Here is a 10293-nt window from a genome sequence, read left to right as displayed (position 1 = left end):
AAAATTTCTTCAAAAAGTATCCTGCTTTACGGGAACCATAAGAGGAACTTCTGCTGTGACTTGAGCTCATCAACTGAAAATGTCTGAGGAAAAGAAAGGTCAGGATGTACCAGTGAATACCAGGACTGTTAGGAGACAATGAAGTTATGCAGAGATTAGAAAAGTAAATGAAAACAATGTGTTGACAGAAGTATTTAAAAGAGTGAAAGTTTCACTATGACATGGGAGGCCTGCTCTGCACCACAGCACCCAGCTCTGGCCAGTCTTCACACTTGGTGGTCTTCACACTTGACAAGAAGTGTGAAGGGCTAATAGGAAGATGAAGGGAGTGGGCAGCCAGTCTTACAAAAAATACACTGTTACTGTGGTTCTGGAGGTCGTCTGAGCTAGCTTTGACCACCCTGCTTACTAAAACAGCCGAAAACTCTTTATGTTTTTTGCTGGGTTATTTTTCTGCCAGGTTAATCAGCTAAATTGAACTGTCAGATGAGTCAGAACCGACTGCACAGGAAATCTATGCGTGACCAGAAGAGAGAGGGGGAGAAGATAATCAGGGATCATCCCTTTCAATGGCAAGAGGCTGACAGATTGACTCAGCCTGTGTCTGGCAACCTCACCCAACAGTGCAGAGCAAGGCTTGCTCAGCCTAGCAGAACTTGACAGGGCAGAAAGATGATTTTGTCTATCAACACTCAACCAGATAAGACAGAGGCCAATGCTGTTGCAAGAAGAAATGAATATAAACTGACCATGAACAGAGCTGGGCTAGAAATTGGAAGGGTTTTAAGCTCCGTATCAGTCAGATTCTGCAACAGGTTCTAAAGGGGTTAGTTGGGAAAATGGGAAAGGTATAAACACTAAGGGACAACCAATAAATACTCTAGTAAAAAACTTTTTAAAACCAGAGGGTGTTACTTTTTCACACATTGAACATTTATAGGCATGCAGCAACAAGATTCTGCTCTTGGAGGATGTTACAGAGGCCAAAAGGATAAATGGACTCAAACAGGGAATGGCCAAACTCCAGAAGGGGAAACCCATCTGTTTCTATTTCAAAAAGCCCAAGTGTTCCTAGGATGGAGCTTCATACATCTATGCAAAGGATTTTATGTATGGAGCCTGTGGTAGCAGGGGACCAGAATGCACAATGCAGGCTGCCTTTTCAAGTTCTACATCCAAAGTGTATGGATCACTGCAGAGGCAAATGGATCAAATTGCATGTCCTGTATTCTCCAAAAGACCAAACTAGTGTTCCTACCTGGCCAAAATATTTATTTGCTTAAGACTAGGGTACCAGATAGTGTAAAGCAAGCAAAGCTTGTAGGCAAGTTTCCATTTCTCAGTTAAAAGTATTTTGTTTTGAATCTCTACCATTAATCACTGTTATGCACTTCAGTTTCTGTAGGGACTAATTGGTAAGCACAGAAAATGGAACTGATTAAAGTTACTATATAAATAACACAAAACAGAGTTTATATGCTATTTCTGTTATTCAATTTACATGATTTAATTTTTTAATTATAGGTTTGTGCTCCAGAGATACACAATACATAAAATTTAGCAAATGGTCATACGAGTGTGGTGCAGAGTTCCATAAAATATTTTACTGATGACCTTAAGTATTAAAAAATGATGAATCAGACCCCAATAATTGTGATACATCTTTTAAAAATACACATTTTTTAAAGGAATCAAGAAAATTCTGGCTGCATTGAAGTCAATGACAAATCTTTTGTAAAGTCAATTATGAAATCCATATGGGATTAATTCTAATTGTCTTTTGTTTTTTTTATTAGCCTTCAGGACTCACCTACTTGCCATTTCCAGTCTCTGTAGCCAGAAAATTAATTTTCCTCTTTAATTGTCTGCTGGAGCTTTCCTATAGTCTAATAACTCCCGAAGTTGAAGCAATAAGAGAAGGCCAAGTTCTCATAAGGTTTGTGCTGTAATTATGAAAGTCAGCTGGAGAGCAAATATTTCTTTTAAACTCATCCTGCAAGAACAGGGCTTGGTGTCTCATGAGCTGATTGGATGAATTGGGCAGAAAAGCCCTTGGGATGAAGGGCTGGGAGTGTTGTCCAGCCAGATCTGAGAGGATGAAAGGATCAAGCTGGAAAGGAGAGTGGGATGAAGATCCCAGCTGAACTGACCTTGCTGCCTCTCCTCAGGGAACAGACAAGCTGGTCAAAGCTGTCTATTTTGGGATTCTCCACCCTATTCCCTGTTGCTGCCCATTTTTTATAGCCCTTTTCTTCCTGCAGAGGCTGGAGTTGCTGGCTTTGTTCTCCAAGTGCCACGGGCAGGTGTGTAGTGAGGGCAGAGCTGCTGTCCTGCCCTTGACAGCTGGTTGCCCTGGGCAGCTGCCGACTTCATCTCTGCCCGATGTCCACCCTGCTTGCTGGGCTGAACATGGGATGTAGGGAAGAAAAGAATGACCCATGGAATATAACTAATTTTCAGGCCATTTATGTTCACTTACACTTGACACCTCCAACAATGCCAGAGTACTTGATGTCATTTTACAGAAGATGGATTTATGTTCTGCTTATGTTATCAGGCTTAATTTTTGAGACTCGACTAACTGTTCATTGTTGGTTGAACCTCCTGGGAGCTGCTTCACATAAAAACAGTGATAGTGAAGACCCTTATTGAGACTGGAAAAAGCACAAGGAAAATAGCTGGAAATATCTGCTTGGAAGATAAAAGCTCAGATGGAGGAGAGAAAAAAAGAGAGAAATCTGCAAGAAACAGGAATGGCAGGAGGGGACCAAAAGAAACAGAAGTATTTTAAACTAAAAATAAACCTTGGGTCTCAAATTTGAATATATAAAGCTGTCTATTAATAAAATAGTACCAGATTACATCTCTACAGTGCCAAACAATAATGACTTTTAATAACCCTAATAAATTTGGATTTCATCAAAACCTTGTTGCATGTCGACTGTTTCAAGCCAGGACTATGAGCTCTTAAGGGAGACTAGCACCTGTACCTTTCCCAGGTACATCAATTATAATTAAAGAGTAATAAGAATGCCAGGATGGACTTCTCAGGCACTTTCATGCAGGAGCCTCAGCATTTAAAATTAAATCCATTAATTGTAACTACTCTACGTTTGTGATCTCTCAGCATACAAACTAATTCATTGCTTTTGCAGTCATGCCAGTCTTTGTTAATTAAGGTTTGTGATTTATTTAATTTGAGCAGGCATGTATCACAGTGGCCCAAACTGGACTGATAAAAGGTCATTAGTTCATTCTGCTCATGATAATTTGGAATCTGATAATGAAAAATGTTTCTAGGCGCCTGACAAAAATTGATTAGCAAAATGGGCTCTAATTGTTGAAGGGAAAGCTCCATATTTTCCTCCACCCAGCCATTTGAAAGTTCATATGTTAAGAAGCTCTTCTCACTCTAAAGTGGCTCTGAAATACGTTTGAAGATAAAAGGCTTTTTTAAAATTATTGTTGGCATTGCTTGGGAGAGGAGGGAGCCACAGCGCTGTCAGAACCTGGAAGACTCTATTTCTTTTTTTCCTCTCCACATACAGCAGCCAACATCTCAGCTGCTGAGTGAAGCTCAATATTAACAAATGTGTTCCTCCAAAAAAAGTCTCAGTATCTCTGCTTTACAAATGAGAAAGAGAGTTAAATACTGGGGGACTGATTTGACTAAGTGACCGTGGCTTAGAAGGGACGCTTCTCAGCAATTGAGCAACCGCACCAAGCATGGGCTGAGCATGGACTGATAGGTTTCATCTTGAAGTCAGTGTTGGGTGAGTCACAGCACTGGGATCCAGAGCAACCACCTCAGATGTAAATGACCACACTGTGGCTAGTAGTTAGGTGAACTGAATCACAGAATCAGAGAACAGTTGAGGTTGGAAGGGACCTGTGTACTTACTCTGAAACCTCTGCACAAAGCAGGGCAAAAGATTGCTGAGTGCCTTGTGATGTCAAGGTTTGAATATCCCCAGGGATGGAGGTTTCACAAGGTGTCTATCTGGATTCCATTCCAGTGTTTGACTATGTCCACTATGAAAACTTTCTTCCTAATATCCAGCTGAAAATATCCTAATTTCCTTAATTTCAACTTGTGTTTGTTACCTCACATCTTCTCTCTGTGCAAGAGACTCCAAGGAGGAGTCTGGCTCCACCTTCTCTAACATCTCATTAGATAGTTATAAACAGCAATTAGATCTTTCCTTCAGGTTCTTGTCTCAAGGCTGATCCAGCCCCTCATCATCTTGTTGGTCCTCTGATGGTTTTGCTTCAGTATTTCAATGGCTTTCCTTCCTGAGGAACTCCAAATGGCATGCAGCTCCCTAGATGCATTCTCATGAGTGCCAAACAATGGGAAGACTCACTTTCATCAACCTGCTCTCTAAACTCTAGTTCATACAGTCTGCTACATGGTTGGCTTTCTTTGCTGCATGGGCACATCACTCACCCATGTCCAACTTCTTGAGACAGCTGGGCTTCTTTAGCCTGGAGAAGAGAAGGCTGAGGGGAGAACTTATTAATGCCTACAAGTATCTAATGGGTGGGCACAGGGAGGATGGAGCCAGGCGCTTTTCAGGAGCTCCCAGTGACAGGATGAGGGGCAATGGGCACAAGCAGAAACATGGAAAGTTCCATTTAAATATGAGGAAAAAACTGTGTATGGTGAGGATGACAGAGCACTGGGACAGGCTGCCCAGGGGGGTTGTGGGGTCCCCTTCTCTGGAGTTATTCAAGACTCTCCTGGATGCAGTCCTGAGTAACGTGCTTTAAGGGAATCCTGCTTTAGCAGGGGAATTGGGCTGGATGATCTCTGGAGGTCCCTTCTAACTCTGACAATTCCGTGATATATCAATACCTACACAAACACATATGAGTGTGCGTGTACACGTGTTTTTCTGGATCACAAGGAAGTTCAGGTGACCTAAACCAAAGAAATACTCTGGTCTGGTTTTCCTCAAACTACATGAAAGATTTGACTTCGATAAGGTTCTTGTTTACATGGGCACCAAGGGAAGGCAAAAATACTCCAAGCAATTTCAATGGGAAATGAAGTGGAACATGTTTTAACAACAGCTAGATGTATACTGGCCCATAGCCCATATGTTTCTGTCAGCATAAAATCAGCATGTTGGAATTTGCCTGGAATGGCAATTTTTGTAATGCTTATGTACAGGGAAAGCTTCCAGGTATATTAAAGGTGAACCAAAGATAATAAGGTAAATATGAAGTTACATTTGTGCTCACTTGAGGCCAATTATTATTTCCAATTGGGCTTTCAAAGACATCTAAGGATCCTGAATGATCCACTCCTATTAAAATAAATTGATACTTCAGTTTTTAGGCACACTGGGGAAAGAACATTCAAATCTTTATTATTTAGCTGAACATCTTTGCAGCCCTTGTATTGAAATGTACTTGTATTGAAATGACTGTTTATAATCTTTAGTCCCAGAAAACAAACTAGGATTTATGGTTAACTAACATTTTTTGCCAAGTAACATAATAGTGTCTCACAATTATAGCTATAAAACTATGATAAGCTCACACTCCTCAAAGACTGAGTGCCTAAAATAAATTATCTTCTTCAATAAGAAGCTGCAAATGAAATGTAAGAATCTCTGGGGATACCTGTAGATCTTATAAAGGATCTGAGACCATAGGGTAAGAACTTTTTCATCTTAGAAACGGTGGATGTAAGGTTCCTTAGTCTCCTCAGCTTGACATTCCTAAAGAGGAATAAGGTGCCAATATTAAGAAAGGTACTACTTGTTTGATCATTTCACAGCATTGAGAGCACAGACTGTGGACAATCTATACATATCCATAGTTTTCTCATGGAAACCCTCAAAGCTGATTAAACCAAACCAACAAAACAAGGAATGATCACTCCGGACTGGAACTCAAATGCATCACTGTAGCTTGCTGATCTGATTAGCTCTTTTGATGGAGCCCATCCATTTCTCAAAACTGGGCTAAAGCCTTGAACAGTTGTTTTGGAAATGTAGATGAGGCTTTAGGTCTTAGTAGTTCCTACAATTACTGCTGAATCTGGCCTTGGCTCAGGAATAAACTCCTTGTATTGGGAAGATTTACTACCCTAACTATATCTGTATCTCAATTTAATGAAAATGTTAAGGATAATTTGATGGTCTCTTGCCAGTGTAATTTTAAATAAAATGTCTTCATTCCTTGGCAGTGTCTGTTGGCACTCAGGTTTAACTAAAGGAAGTGCTTAAGTGAAGTGCTTTTTGTATTAGAGTCTTGCCAGTATCTTCTCTGATAGAACAGATTTAATTTTCAGTGTTTTACCCAGAGTAAATAAATTTTAAAAAAATAAATTACCTCCACCATCAGTCCCACCATACAGCAAACCTTACTAAAGCATTACTAGAAATCAGATATTGGCTTATCACAGCATTTGGACTAATCTCAAGACTCATCTCCTGTAAATTAAACTATTTCTAACTTATTTACCATTCATTTATTATGCGCTCTTGTAAAAAATGTTTCTGCATCTTGGGAAGTAATGTAGCAGATAATGTGGTGCTGTCAGTGCATCTTAGATTTTAAAATGAGTTCAGCAACTCAGCATAAAAGTTTAGGCCATTTTATTATAATTGCACAGGGAATGGAAAGTAATGGTAAGATGGTGACAACTGGCCCATCGTACCCCACAGAACTGAGCAACTGCCAAATACACTTTTGACTGCTCATCCAGCCTAAATAAGGAACATATGCACAGAGTGGGGCCAGAAGGCCAATGGATCACAAGTTAAATTGTTTGGGGATTAGTTTGACAATAGAAAAGACTGTAGATGTAAAATGGTGCTCATTCAAAGGGTAAAACCAGCATGTATAATATTTCTTTTCTTTTTAAATAGCATTGAATTTTTTAATCTGTAGAAAGAGTGTTAACAAAAACAATAAAATCTGTCCCTGACAGAGGCAGTGTTTTAGTCTACTTACAGTTAGGTACAAGGAGCTCCATAATTTTAAATGTTTTCACCTCAGTAATGTTACCTTTACCATTCAGCACACCACGACCTCAAGATTTTAATCACTGTTGGGAAGGATTTTCTCTTTTCACTATAGCTCCCCAACAAATCTTCATTCCTTGTTTTCTTCTGCTCAGTACGAAGGTGTCAGCAAGCTACATTTAGAAGATGGTTTTGCTCTGAGTTACTTCCAGTGAAAAAGGTAAAAGAAGATCAAGAAGCAACATCTTATTACAGCAAGATATGAAGCAAATATTTCCTGTTCTTTGGTACCAAAAGGCAGGCCCGGGAGAGCATCTGTAAATACCTTTCTCTGTAATGTGGATTGAATCACACTCTGCCCATATTTTTGACACAAGGGACTTCGTGTTGCTGTTTTAATTTCTATGGTGTGCATTTCCAAGAGAAAAATAAGATATTTGCACACCCTCAGAAACTTTACCCCCACTCTATGTCAACGCCAGAACTTAAATGTACTTCTTCTCCTCTGATGTCTCCTGCTCTGTCCCACATTTGCAAGCAAAAAACAGAGTCTCCAACCTACAGGACAGCTCAGAGGAGACGATAAACACATTGAGATCGGGTCACTCTACATTTATGTTACATGTCACATTTTACTTGCACAACAGAAGGATGGAAATATAAATTGGATGCTAGGAGAAAATCCACAACATTCTGTTCTGAGCAGCTATACACGTTGTGGGACTTCCCGTTTTACAGTGTTTTACTTCAACTATACTCAGTAGTGATGTGTGAAAAGTGCTTAAGAGCAAGATGTACTTGGAGAGATACGTATTCAGAGATATTTTACATATACTATTGATTCTTTTCTTAGAGCATGGGAATGGACTAGAGATCAGTCCTACATCTGTATTTCTAGGATTCTTTGCTTTTAATTCCCCAGGACATTCATATTGTTCATTAACAAAAATACTGAAAATAAAATAAATTAATTTTCTTGGAATACCCATCATTGGTGAATCTCACACACACAAAAATAATGGCCCTACATAACTGATTTCAAATCAAAAGTAGAAAAGATTGATAATAATTTTGAGGAGTGAAGGAAATGTTAAGTAATGACATGTTAAGTAATGACAGTCTGATGATCAATTGACTTCTGCAGTTTAGGTGCACCTGGAAGCAATGTGTACATATGCCTGCAGAGGAAAGAAAGAACAATCCAATGGCAAAGAACTGTGATTAGGAGAAAGCAAAAAATCTTGTGGAATGTGCAATAAGGAGATGAGAAAGATGGGAAACTGTGTATGGAGCTAATGTCATGGCAGCAGATGAGGCACGTGGGTACTCACACAGCATACATACAACAGCAACATTCCAGTATCCTTGAGTATGCCAGGGCCCTGAATACACTGACAGGGCTTAATTCCCCTGAATGGCTCCTGCTCACTTACCCGCTGCTCATCAGTCTGAGCTCAGCTGTTCCTGTCTGCAGCCCTGCCTCCTGGATGGACCCTGGACCTGCATCCCAGCACTCTTTTGCTTGTGGCTTCCCCCTCCGCACTCATTCCTTCGCCCTGTCTGGGGCTGCTGGTGGACCCTGTAAGCAATGCTGGGCTCTATGTGTCTGGATCCTGTGCTGCCGGGGTGCCCACTCATCTTCCTTCATGGAGGAGCAGTGCTCTTGCTGCCTCTGAGAATACTAAGCCAGTCTCTGCTCTGACTTTTTGATTAAATGACAGTTTTCTGATTTCTGCATATTTTGATCACTGTGATAGAAATGTGTATTTTGTCCTAAAATATATATATAAAACACATTTACAGTTTCTTTTATGCTTTTCACTGTATTCAAGATAAAAACACTCAGTATATTCTGTTATACGAGCTTTCATGTAATAAAGTTACACCTAGAGTGGCCTCTAGGGGCATATGCAAATCACCAAGACTTCTCAGACACTCATCAGCTGGGCCCATGTAATTTACCAACTATTTCTTCACAAGGTAACTGCCAGGGTCAACAGAGCATCTTCTGTCCTTCTGACATTGGAGCTGGAACTTGTCAAACATGTATGGGTTCAAAACCCACTTCTTAGAAACCCTGCTCTCTGCAGGTTCACTTTGTTTGGCTTCTTAGATGAAGAGGGATTGTATCCCCACATCAGCTTTACTACTGATAAGAATTTGTCACAAACTCATGACCTAACAGTTTGCTTCTGTTCTAATGAAAACGGAGGCACTAACTGCTAAAGACACCTCGATGAGTCCTTTCCTGAATAAGACTTACAAAGATTATAAAGACTTAAGTCTCCTTGAAAAGAACGATGTCATGCTTGGAAAAAAACCTTGCTACCACTCCCATATACAGCAGTGTATATGACATCAGCAATGCAACGTGCTGAAACTCTGAACAAATATTTCACATGGTATTTCACAATGCACTAAACCTCAACTGCATTCGTAAATAGTATTTATAGGAGGCCAGGCTTGCTTATACTGAAACTATGTTATCTTGAGAAATGCAGGACTAATGTTCACTCGTGACAGTTTCCTCATGAAAAGCCTGAAATGTTAAAATTTAGACTCTTCTGAATAATCCAAACTCAAATAAATCTCAACAAATATTTGTCTGCCAGCTTGGCAATAGTTAAATGGCACTGTGCTCTCAGCATGACACGGATCCTTGCCTTCTGTTTGTTGTGATACGCCAAGGTGAGAATTCACGAGTTAGGGCTCAATCACACTTCCACTGAAGGGAATGAAAGATAGATTTGGCCATCTATATCTATTTAGCCCCTCGCAGCTGCACACTGAGTAACTGCTTTTTGTTATTGCTGTCATCATACCACCTGTCTCTGGAAGGGTGAGCGCTGAGAAACGGGTAACAGACCAAGTGACACAAAACAAATGAGCAGGTGTAGTTTCGCCACTTTTTTTGTTTTAGCATTACGGCCCTTTTCCCTTTCCCTTCTCCACCGAGGCCCTGACCCCACACGGAGCCCGCTCACACCAGGCACTTCCTCCAGGGTTTTCACACCTGCGTTACACACCGGGGCCTGTACCTGCACATTTGGTGTCTTGGTCTTCGGACTAGTCGTTAAAAGCCTTCGCCATGTGGTGATGTCTATCTTCTACAAAAAAGGCCAGGTTATGTGCGTATTGACCCGCGTTGAGCCTGCAGCGCAGTGACCCCGAGGAAGGCCGGGCGGGACCCTCAGCGCAGGCCCCGTCCCCAGCCCAGAGGCACAACAGCCACCAGCGCCGCTCCCGCGCACCCACACGCAAACCTCGTGTTTAGAACAGGAAACCCGTTCCAGCGGCAGCAACAAAACCCACCCAC

Source organism: Chaetura pelagica, unplaced genomic scaffold (assembly GCF_000747805.2).
Source record: "Chaetura pelagica isolate M959 unplaced genomic scaffold, ChaPel_1.0 scaffold17, whole genome shotgun sequence".
Lineage (NCBI taxonomy): Eukaryota > Metazoa > Chordata > Aves > Apodiformes > Apodidae > Chaetura > Chaetura pelagica.
Note: the sequence above shows the minus strand (reverse complement) of the source record.